At 35.2% G+C, this 12646-nt stretch overlaps 1 protein-coding gene and 1 non-coding gene across 3 annotated transcripts in view; both read right to left on the reverse strand.

Annotated features, from left to right (window-relative positions):
- Positions 1-12646, reverse strand: part of LOC144582182 (uncharacterized) — an 81087-nt gene that overhangs the window by 15827 nt on the left and 52614 nt on the right. The window lies entirely within an intron of this gene.
- LOC118153219 (U4 spliceosomal RNA) lies at positions 12445-12581 on the reverse strand. Its single transcript, XR_004742479.1, has one exon. It is a non-coding gene; the product is annotated as a U4 spliceosomal RNA (small nuclear RNA).

The following is a 12646-nucleotide window of genomic DNA, read 5'->3' on the forward strand; positions in this document are numbered from 1 at the left end:
ACTCCCAGTTTTATTTATTTTATTCATGTTTTTATTTTTGTGGGCACATACTAGGGTTGTGTGTGTGTGTGTGTGTGTGTGTGTGTGTGTGTGTATAAAATGGAGTACGTGGGATGTTTTGATTCCAGCATGCAATGCATACTAATCACATCATGGTAAATGGGGTATCCACTTAATCCATTCTCCATGCTCCATATTTTTATCTAACTAGATTTGTCGTACTGGAAAATCATCTAATAATTATCATGTGAAATTCATCATACTTGTAGAGTAGTTATCAAGTATTAAATTACTAAATAACTAATTCCATAGGGCACTGTGCAGGTTTGGTCAAGAGAACACACATACTTGATTCATGGGAGTTTACAATCTAAAATGGAAACACACACACATTGGAAATTTAAAAGAGTGCACAGTAATCTCCTTTCTATTCTTGTCCCTATTTTTCCTCCATCCTTTCTTCCATAGGTGACCACATTTTTGTTTTAAATTTCTTATGTATCTTTCTAGCATTCATTTATAATAAAAAATTATAGATTTTTTTCTCACAATTTCACATGTAAAGTAGCATGAGTTTTGCTATTCTGTACATTGACTTTAAAGAAATTAAACCTATTTTGGGATAATTCTAGTCACATGGAGTTGTAAGAATTAATACAGAGAGATCCCATGTATCTTTTACCCAGTTTCTCCCAATGACAATAGCTACAGCACTATAATACAATATCACAACCAAGATAATAACATTGATAACACTCTGGCTTCACTGCAAGAATCCTTCAAGCTGTTCATTTTATAGCCACACCCCCTTTCTAGCCACTCCCATTCCCTCCTACTCCCTGGCAACCAAAATTGTATTCCTATTTCTAAATTTCTGTCATTTCAAGAATAGTATATAAATGAAATCTTGTACTATATAATCTTTTGAGACAGACATTCATCACTCAACATTCTGTGAAGGTTATTTCAGTTGTTGCAAAGCTCCTTTTTATTGCTGACTAGTAGTCCATAATAGTAATATATCACAGTTAGGTTTTCACCAAGTGGGTGGTTTCTAATTTTTGCCTATTATGTAGGAAGCCACCACAAACCTTCAGGTACAAGTTTCTGGGTAAACATAAGTTTTCATTTCCCTGGGATAAATGCCCAGGGATGTAATTATTTGGTCATAAGATAGCGATGTTTATTTTTATGAGAAAATATCAAACTATTTTTCACAATGGCTTTACCATTTAACATTCCCATGAGCAATGCTTGAGTAATTCAGTTTCCCCATATTTTTGCCAGGATTTGGTGTTTTAATTAGTTTTTATCTTTTATTGCGATAGTTGTACAGTGGTATCTTACTGTGGTTTTTATTTGCATTTCCCTAACGGCTAATGATGTTGAACAAATTTCCAAGTGTATTTATTCATCACCTGTATATCTTGTTTGGTAAAATTTCTCTGTGTCTTTTTCCTATTTTCTACTTGGATGGCTTGTTTTTGTTAATGTCTGTTTGTTTGCTACTGTTGACTTTTAAGAGTTCTTTATGTATTTTAGATACCAGTCCTTGTTGGATACGTGGCTTACATTTTCTTTCAGTTTGTAGCTTATCTTTACATCCACTAACAGGGTCATTCAAAAAGAAAATTTTAAAATTTTGACTGAGTCAGATTCATCCCCAAATGTGGATCAAAGTTTTAGATTCCTACTTAGTGTATGCTCTTTGGCCCCACCCTGACACCAGGGCTCAGGGAAGGGCAAGTGATGGGATGGAAGTCTACTTTCACACTCAGCCTTTGCTCATAGGGTTGAGAGTAAGGCCATAATTTTTTTCTGTGGTGTTTTTCTGGAGTAGTTACTGTCTAAAAGTTTTCTGTCATGGAAGCCTGCCCATTTTCTGGCCCTTTGGCTAGAGAGAGCAGGCTTTTGTTGAGGTTTTTCTGTTTGTTTTTGTTTTTGTTTTGTCTGCTCTCATTGGTGTTTCCAGGTTGCCAGCTTTTTTAGCAACAAATCTTGGGTATATAAAGCAGAAAGAAAATCCAGGGCACTCATCACCTTGTTTTTCTTGGGTCCTGAGATTTCTACCTTCTCTCTGCCTTTCAGAGTCTTCTTACATTTGCTTTGTTTTGTTTCTAACACATGTATAATATACAAGATTTTTATTTCAACTTAGAGAGAGGAATAGGGTAAATTACTTCTACTTTACCTTCCTGGAAACTGTGCCTTAGTTATCTATGTCACCATATAAAGACTTTCTCATTTTTATAGCTACACAGTACTCCATTACATGGATGTACCATAATTCATTTAGCCAGTCCCCTATTTTTGGACACTTAAAGAATCATATGCAATTATTAACAATTCTACAAGTAATAAGATCATATAAATGTCATTTTGCCCACATGTAGTATATGTGTTGGACAATTCCCCAAAAGCAGGATTACTGGATCAAAAGATACTTGCATTTGTTTTTGTTAATTGTTGCCAAACTGCCCTCCATAGGAATGGTACCAATTTATACTTCAACAAGGCAAATATGAATGTATCTGTTTTCCCATATAATGTATTTGTTATCATTTTCCATAAATTTATAGATGAAAAATATATCTCAAGTTATTTTAATTTGCTTTATTTCGAGAGGAATCTAGCATCCATATATATATTTTTCAGAGCCATTTATGTTTTCTTTTCTCTGAATTGATTGCACTTACCCTTTGAACAATATTCTATCAGCTAGCCTTTATGTTCATTTCTAGGATGGCTTTTTAAATTAAAGGTAAGATATTATTTAAATATATTAAAATGCAACCATTTGAAATATGTAATTTGATGTGTTTTGACCAATGTGTTCACTCATATAGCCACTAACAGCCAACACATAGGACATTTCCATCCTCCGAAATGTTCCCTTTTGCCCACTCATAATCAATTGCCCCTTCCCAAAACATTCTGAAATATAAGCTACTTAACAAGAAGTTGGCTTAATTAAGAAGGACCAGGTTTCATTAGCTGCCTAATTACCCCTCTCCTTTGAGTTTAATTTGTAAGGCAAAAGGGTGAGTACATGACAACCTTATCATCTTAAACTATGAGCTGTTAGAGGACAGGAAACATGGATTTAACATATTTTATACTGCTTTTAGCATTTGTAAGTGTTTAATAGATTTTATTGTCAATCAGCATTTGCTTCTAACTTGAAACTAGTGATCAATTGCTCATAAAAATGAAAAAATAATGAACTCATAGTTTACAATATAAAACAGTGTCTTCTTACCTGATGTTTTATTCCTGACTAAACAATTGTGAGTAAATACTTACATTCTTCTGAACAAAAAAATGATGACATCAATAGTATACAGACCTTTTCAACAAAATTACAGTGAGCAATCCATCCTCATATTGAAGTGCTCTACTGCAGAGCTGGTGTGTAATCACTGAGCCCCAGCCAGCTTCACAGGACTGAAGAGGAAAGCTATTTTACCCCTATTGACCAGAGGGTTAGTTTTCAGTTACTGCAATTTGACTTATTTTGTACGTGGTTTTTTATCAGTGTGGGAAGAATGAAAGTCATAGAGTCTGGAGATACATGGAGGTCATCTGAATTAATTTTTAAATTTATTACTCTAGTTAGCACGGAAATCTTTAACCTTTTGTAACAGCCATTCTGGCAAATAAATGTGAATCTACTATAAAATGTCAAGTATCCAACACCAACAACATTTTAGATAGGTTGAATGGGGCTGTTGCTAAGCAGGTAGCATTCCTCTAAAATTAAAATCAAACAAAAAAATCCTTCTTCGTTGGAAGTATCTAAATATGATTAAGAGTAGGTGCTACTTAAGACCATATTTATAGGGAAGTTCTACATCAAGTGGCTTTAACCATTCAAAATAACAACTTGCATATTCAAGTAAATCTCCCTGTAATAAAGAATAGTCTTTTTTTTTCCTAAAAATCTGACAAATATCTTCACTCATGTAGCCACCAACAAAATAAAGACTTAGAATATTTGAGAGAAAACACTTCCCCAAGCAGCAGCATGCTCCACCTGGGCTAGCCACAAAACTAACATAAACCTTAAACAACCTAATAAATCAATAGCTTAATCCCACGTCAATGCTTCTCACCCTCACCCAGTAGACTCTTTCAAATTCAAATAATTCCACTTGTTTTCTTAAATGCAAAAAGAAGCCTAGTCAAAAAATTGCTACATTAATATTTTCTCTACTTATAAACTAAATTTGAAGTCCTTCCAAACTCTAATTTTGGAATTAAAACTCTAGGTCAGGTAGTTTTTCTCTAGAAAGTTTCACAATTATTAAATTTCTTATTCTTTAGTTTCTGAACAATTCTATATGTAGTTTCTGGGTACAGTATCAATGAAACCTTTCCAAGCCATTCTTGTTCAATGACAATATGAGAAGCAATGGTAGTCAATATGTTCACATGTAAATGTATGGCCACAGTTCCACTTCGGGGCATAAGTTTATTGGTGTGCAAATATGATCCAATTTTAAAAATACTACAGTGTGGGGGTTTTGTGAGAGATATTCCAAACAAAACAAACTTATGAAGAACTCAAATGAATAATACCTATTGAATTAAACTACACAGAAAAAGATTAATTAATAATTAGGAATAACTTATCAACATATATTTTAACCTATTCCTAATCCCTCAGGCTTGTTCTTCCTTTGGGTCAAAAGAGTGTCTAAACAGAGAAATCAGAAAAATCTTACAGAAAATGAAACTAATGTGAATATGCCAAAACCTAAAATCTAAGAGGCAGAATCATCCTGTGGATGTAGTGAACTTTATAAAATACCAACAATAAAAAAGTTATGTTAGTAGACTTTTTTAGAAGTTGTACACTGACTACAACAAAGCTCGTTCAAAATTATTAATTTTTCATTATTCATTTTGTATGCATTCAAAATTCCATGTCAGAAAAATATATGTATTTTTTGAAATCAGCCAGAAGTTATCAAATGCAGGTCATATGACTAAAGAACATGACAAAGCTGGTTAATGCCATTTTTAAAAATTCAAACACAAGGGGCAATTTGGCATCAAAATAAATAATGATGCTAAAATATTACAACCTATTGAATAAAATAAAAATTCATGAGTCTAAACTAATATGAACACATAATACACACAAACATGCATAATGAGGGAGAAAAGAAAGTTCTTCTTTTGCAATGGAATGTCAATTAATAGCTACAGCAAGAACGACAGAAAATTGCCATTTTGCAACATCATAGTAATAATTGATTCAGGCAAGAGTCATCAGTGAATGTCCCACACATTTATTAATTACAAAGACAAAAATGGTAACTTTCCAGAAGAAAAATTTGGTAGACAGCACCTTCAATGAGTGATAACGGTAGAGATCATTAGTAATGGAGCTAACTGATTCTCAAACCACCTGCTATAATGCACCAAGAAGGATACAGTAACATTTGTTTGGTATTCTTGGTAAAAATGCATAATCTAATTTCTAATTATGAGTTAACATCAAACAAACCCAAACTGAGGGGCACACTATCAAATAAACTAGCCTGCACTTTTTGTAAATGTCAAGATATGACTCACAAAGAAAGACTGCAGAACATCCCAAATTTTAAAATGTAACTAAATATAATACATGATCCTGGAATGGATCCTGGACTGGGGAAAAAAATAACCATACATAACATTGTTGGGACAACTGATAAAATCTGAATATGGAACATGGATAATAGTAATGTTTCAGTGTTAACTTTTCTGATTGTATCATGGCATTGTGGTTATGCAGGAGACTATTTTTGTTCCTGGGAAAAACACATTGATGTCTTTAATACAAATGAGCAAGATGTCTAAAATTTAAAATTTACCCTCAAGTGTTTCAGAGAGAAATACAAACATATATTTAGAAAGAATAAGTGAAAATAATAGAGCAAATGGAGTCAAGATTTAAGCAATTTGTGTATCTAAGTAAAAGTACATATAATAGAAATCCTGTATATTGTTGTCACTTTTTTGTAAGCTGAAAGTAATGCAAAAATAATATGTAAGAAATAAAAAAGAATATAGTCCTTAAACTTTCTTAGGAGACCATAGGAAATGTATAAAAATATTCTTTAAAAGATTCAGAATCATGGAAACAGTACAAATCATATAAATTTATGCTAAATAATCATTAGCAAGAAGAGCTCATGGGATTGCATGCCTCTGGGCTATGAACAGCCTAGGCACAGGCTGGCTCCATCCTCTTGGCAGAGAGTCGTCTCATCTCTAGTGGTACCATGTGCCATAGTACTCTGTTTAGTTCGTATTTTAGCTACATGGTTTGGAGCACTCAGTTCCCTATTTGTACAGTTAGTTAAATATAAGTGTGTTTTTTTGGGAAATAATCACTGATCCTCTTTGATAATATAAAATAATTATTTACTCAGTGTTCACAGCTAGGGCCCTTTGCAAATAGAGCTATAAACAACTAGCAAAAAAAAAATAGCCTATATACTCTTGAGGAATATATCAATTTCATAAAATGAGAGTCATTGCAAAACTACTAATAGAGATTAGTCAAACACTTTATATACATATATGCATATAAAAAAAGTCCACCCCAGTGGCTCAGTTTGATTTGATTGCGTATATGTGGCTGCAAATACAGTCAGAATAGCAGTACTTTGCTGAGTTTTTTAGTCAAAATGAAAATTTCTTAGACATAGGATTCCCTTTTAATAAGTGGTTAGTGCCCCTAAATATTTTCTTCATATCGTACTTGTTTTATCTCCAAAATATCATTCAATTCTCAAACTAGAGAAAGACTGGTCTCTCCAGTAGTAGCTTTAAATCTCACCTACCAAATCTCAAAACGTAAGAAAGTCATTTAACCGAGTCAAAAATTATTCCCCTGCTAAATGCAGTAATACTGGTATTTATGGCATAGGACTGCAAATATTTAAAATGTTAAGCTTTTTAAATATTTAAAATTACAAATACATAGCATAGTGCTTGGTACATAATCAGAACTCATACAAGAACCACAGATCACAGTATTTTTGCCTAGAAAGACATGCACTTGGTAATCATGATAATTTTTAAATTGATACATAGTCGCCCCATGTATTTATGATGTACATGAAGATTTTCTTTAGATATGTGCATACAATACATAGAGATTAAATCAGGGTAAGTGGGATATCTACTACCTCAAACAATTATTATTATTTTTGTGCTGGGAACATTCCAGATTGTCTTTTCTATTTTCAAATATACAATAAATTCTTGTTAACTATTGTTTCCCTGCAGTGCAATTATTGATCACTAGAACTTACTCCTTCTATCTTACTGTATTTTTGTGCCTGTTAACCAAGCTCTCTTGATTTCTTCCTCCATGCTACCCTTCCTAGCCTCTGGTAACCACCATTCTACTCTCTATCTTTATGTGATTCTTTTTTTTTTTTTTTTTTTTTTTTTAGTTCCCACATATGAGTGAGACCATGCAAATAAGCTGTGCCTGGCTTATTTCACTTAACACAATGCCCTCCAGTTTGATCCACGTTGTGGCAAATTTCTTATTGAGCTTTTCTTCTCTCTCTCAAAGTGATATATGTAAACAACCATTCCCAAAAAAAAAAAAAAAAAAAAAAAAAACAACCATTCCCTTACATGTTGAGCAGCAATATATGCATTGAAAATAATTTAAAATTAATTATTCAGCTCTTGTGCTCAGTTACAATGGCCATTCATTTATTGGAAGCAGTCAGATGCTGATGTAGAAAAGTGCATCAGTTCTGCTATGTGCACTGTTTCTATTTATAGTAGCTACTAGACAAGGCTATGGGAACAGAGACCACAGCACCGCAGCCACCTTCCAGTGGCTGTATGCATTTACTTCATGTTATAAGAAATGCCTTTTGTCACATCCTAAGATCATCAAACACATTTTATTTCATTATTTGTGATTGTTTTCTATTGAAAGGTCACAAATTTCTAATTATAAAAGACTTATTTTTACCTCCAGGACTTTCTAAAATACACACATCTACTTTTGTAGACAGATGAAATTACGCATTACCTTTTTGAAGGAGTTAAAAATAGCAGTTTTCTAACTATGAACCACAGCACTTTCCTATTCTTCATAGAAGTGGCATGTTAATAGGAAAAGCTATCAAAAAGAGCTATTTCTATTTGGACATAGAAAATAATCCCTAGACATGTGATGTCTTTTCAGATTGATTTCTCTCTCAGTGTTCCTTTGCATATGTTGTTATTACTTTTTAAGAAAGCATACTGAAAAAGAATATATAACAGGACAAAACACTCTCCCATGAGGCTTTGAAACAGATCTTATATTATTAGGTGCCAAGAATAATAATTTGTGTTTTTTGTTGTTGTTTGTTTGTTTGTTTTCACACATTCTACTTTCTGAGAAGGCAAAATGGAAAATCAGAAGAGAACAGATCTCAGGGACCTTGCTTTCTCATGTGTGCTATTTATTTTATGCTTTTTTCCCTTCCTCTCTGAAGTCTTATTTATTTACATGTGTAAACACTCTCAAATCTCTTCCAGTTTTCTCATTCCCAGAAAAGCTTCCAGAAAGAAAAGTCCACCCCAGTGGCTCAGTTTGATTTGGTCATGCAAACATGGCAGCACCTCTGCTTTCTGCCCTCTGGCTCCTGAGCTCCTCAAACCACCAACATGGCCATCACCCACAGTTAGAAAAGCCAAGGGACATATCTACATCCCGTTCTGGTTTGGACATGCTGAAACACTCCTTGAAATTGTTACTTCCCCACTTGCCCTTCTACCAAATCTCCAGTGTGTTATTCTTAATTGCCTTGGATGCCTCCCTTTTCCTTAAATACTGGTGTTTCTGCTTTTTTCCTCCCTCTCCTCAGTCTACAGACTCCTCTGAGATATAGAATGAATTCATTCCCATAGCTTCAAATTTCACCTGGGTTCCAATGAATCCTATTCGTAGCACAATTTCTGTCCTGTAAATCTTCTTTATCAGACAAATCTGTTTAAATAGCCAGTACCTCAAACTCCACATTCCAGAATAGAGTTTAGTATCTTCCCACTGCCCAGGCTGCGCCTTCTCCTGTGCTTCCTACATTGGAGGAAGCAACCTATAGTAATAATACTAGCTCACATTTATTCAGTACTTATTCTGCACCGGGTAGATTGCTACTTTTCCTTTTTTTCCCCAGGGGCTTGGGGGTACATGTGCAGGTTTGTCACATGGTAAATTGCATACCACTGCGGTTTGGTGTATGAATAATCCCGTTACCAAGGTAGTGAATATAATAGCCGAATACTTGGCAGTTCGTTTTTCAAGCCTTGCCTCCTCACCGCCCTACGTCCCCTAGCGGTCCCCAGTGTCTCTTGTTCTCATCTTTCTGTTCATGTGTACTCAAGAACCATCTAAGACAAACCCACACCCAACATCATACTGAATGGGAAAAGCTGAAAGCATTCCCCTTGAGAAGCACAAAAAGACAAGAACGTCCACTCTCAGCACTTCTGTATGTTTTTCATATGTGCTCTTGCATGTGATGTTCATCACAACTCTAAAAAGGAGGTAAAATTGTTATAAGATTGTTATCCCCATTCTATAAATGAAAGTGGCAAGTACAGCATGATTACAGAAACTTGCCAAAGCCAAATATGGAGTAACAGACAGTCCAGGGGACTTCAGATCCAGATTCTTAACCACTATGTCAGACTGTCTCTCTTTCATCTCCTGCTCTCTTTCTTTGATTGATAACATATTTCTTAACCTGATCCTCTCTGTAACAGCCTAGGTTTAGTTTTCATTATTTATTGCCTTGATTGCTTTATAAAAGCTTTTTAAAAAATTATTTACTATAGCTACTAAACAATGGAGCTATACTATATTTTACTGTGGGAATCATCCTCAAAACACCAATCTGATCACATTAAACCACAGATCCTCACTATGACATAGTAGTTCTTTCAAGATTAGATTCCTGTCTATTTACCCAGTCTCCTCCCTCTTTCTTTGTTGCTTTCTTGCTTTCCTTCTTTCATAATCAAACATGTTTCAATCATACCAATACATGCAACTGGTTAAAAAAAATATTAGATTGAAGCATAGTAAATTACTGATATTCAGCCAATTTCAGTCTACTAAATAGCAATTCCATATTTGGCTTATTATTACTGAAGTTTAAAATGGAAAACAGTAGCTCCTTCCTTCGTCCCTCTTTAGCACCAGGTAACTATATTCTTCAGAGACAACCATTTTTATCATTTCAGTTGGTTCTGGATTGTCCCTCCATATTTCTTATACTATACTAAAAGAGTTTAGGTTCAGCACTGACAAATACAAAGCCATGACTTAAATAAGATAAAGAGAGTTTTTGTTTTTGCTTTTTTTCTTACATAAAAGAGGACACAGGGAGGAGAACATCACACAGTGGGCCTGTCAGAAGGTGGGGGCAAGAGAGGGATAGCATTAGGAGAAATACCTAATGTAAATGATGGGTTGATGCTTGCATCAAACCACCATGGCATGTGTATACCTCTGTAACAAGCCTGCACATTCTGCACATGTGCCCCAGAACTTAAAGTACATTAAAAAAAAAAAAAAAAAAAAAAAGACTCGCACTATAAAGAGTCAGACTTCTCCTGGTTCACATTCCACTGCCACTAGAATATGGCTTCTGTCCTCATGGTCAGAGGAAGAATCTATCTTTTAGACATCAAGATGGAGAAAATGAACAAGACAAAAAGGCAAAGGGCACGTGGGCACACTGTTCCTTGAAGGACTCCAGATGCTATCACTTGAAAAGTGTACATACATCTCATGAGCCAAAACTTCACCCCAACCTCAGGATGGAGAAGTATTGCTTGCACTGGTCAGCCATGTGCCAAAGCCTCCTATTGATTGAAGGGAGACAGCTTCTGATGACCTCTAGAAGTCTCTGCTAGAGGTTTATAGTTGTCTATCTAGATTTGTCAATACTTCAGATTTTATCTTTAAATTTCCATATATGACACACATGCATTTAACTCCTATACTCCCACCTCTTCTCTTATTCCTTACATATAGTTAAAAGCTACTCTCAGTTAAATCAATATAATCTGATCCAGAAAATATAACTCATCGCAAATAAAAAGTTAACAAAACATTAATTTTTTTTTTTTTTTTTTGAGACGGAGTTTCGCTCTTGTTACCCAGGCTGGAGTGCAATGGCGCAATCTCGGCTCACCGCAACCTCCGCCCCCTGGGTTCAGGCAATTCTCCTGCCTCAGCCTCCTGAGTAGCTGGGATTACAGGCACGTGCCACCGTGCCCAGCTAATTTTTTGTAATTTTTAGTAGAGATGGGGTTTCACCATGTTGACCAGGATGGTCTCGATCTGCTGACCTCGTGATCCACCTGCCTCGGCCTCCCAAAGTGCTGGGATTACAGGCTTGAGCCACTGCGCCCGGCCACATTAATTTTTTTTTTACCATGAATATATTTTATTTAGTCTTTTTGTTTACAATTGAAACTCTGGGAATTCAAAATTAACATCCTTGCCCATGAGCTTCTTATGGACAACAGAAAAAAATTTTAACCTTGTCTTCCACATTGTTCTGCTGTGCTTTATCCAAATGAACCTTTATGAGCTGGCCACCATCCAGTTTCACATGGATTCTCTTGCCCACAATTTTGCTTGGGAAGACCAAGTCCTCAACCATTGTGTCATGCACAGCTCTCAGAGTATGGCTCCTGGGATACTTTTCCTTATTTTTTGTACAGTTTTTTCAAATTAGCTTAGACAGAATTCTCCTCTGAGCGATAAAGACAACATGCTTCCCACTAAATTTTTTCTCCAATTTGCTACTAGCTAGTCTTGGATTTTCTGCAAAGATTGCAGTTGAGAAGCAGGAACAAAGATTATGATAGCTTTTCAACCACCACCAACTTCAATTTCCTTGACTTCTGTAATATTCAGCTCCCTGAGCTGAACCTGAGGTCTGAGTTCATCTCCAGCTCCAGAAGAGCCTGGGAGATGCCGGTCTCAAATTAGTCTGGCTTCTCATCATTGGGCTTCATGATCTGGGCACTCAAACTGAACATGGCCTTGTCCTTGCTGAGCACCAGCTTAGGAAAAGAATCAAGACATTTTGTATAGAGTTTTTAATTTACTATTGTGTCAATTTTTTAAAAAAATTATTTTTTTGCTTGCATAATTTTCCTTTAAATATCCTTAATACTTTCCTTCATCTCTAAGTCACCACCTACAATTTCATCCATTCCATTGGGTCTACTTTTTTTCTGGATGGAGCTCTGCATCATGGAGGACTTCATTCTCCTGCTGTGAACAAGACAGTTGCTCTCTAAGCCTTCCGAACACTTTTCAGCCAGGCACTTCTTTTGCTACTCTCCTTTGTTAGAGACATGGTTTCCTAGATTCTATGTTTTCCTCTTTGTTTTTCTTTTTTTTAATTTTGGTCACTAGAGACTGTCAAAATTGCCAACTGACTATGTTTCAAGTTATCATGGTGGAGTATTTGCAGACGTTTTCAATTAGCAATAATTGCACCTGTGATAAACCTCACTGGCTGCCATACTCCCACTGTTGCAGAGCTTATGCTTTCTTCTTTCTTGATTTATTCCTGTATTTTGCTGGAACACATCCTCCATCAATTGCTTA

The sequence above is a fragment of the Callithrix jacchus genome, chromosome 4 (genome assembly GCF_049354715.1).
Source record: "Callithrix jacchus isolate 240 chromosome 4, calJac240_pri, whole genome shotgun sequence".
NCBI lineage: Eukaryota > Metazoa > Chordata > Mammalia > Primates > Cebidae > Callithrix > Callithrix jacchus.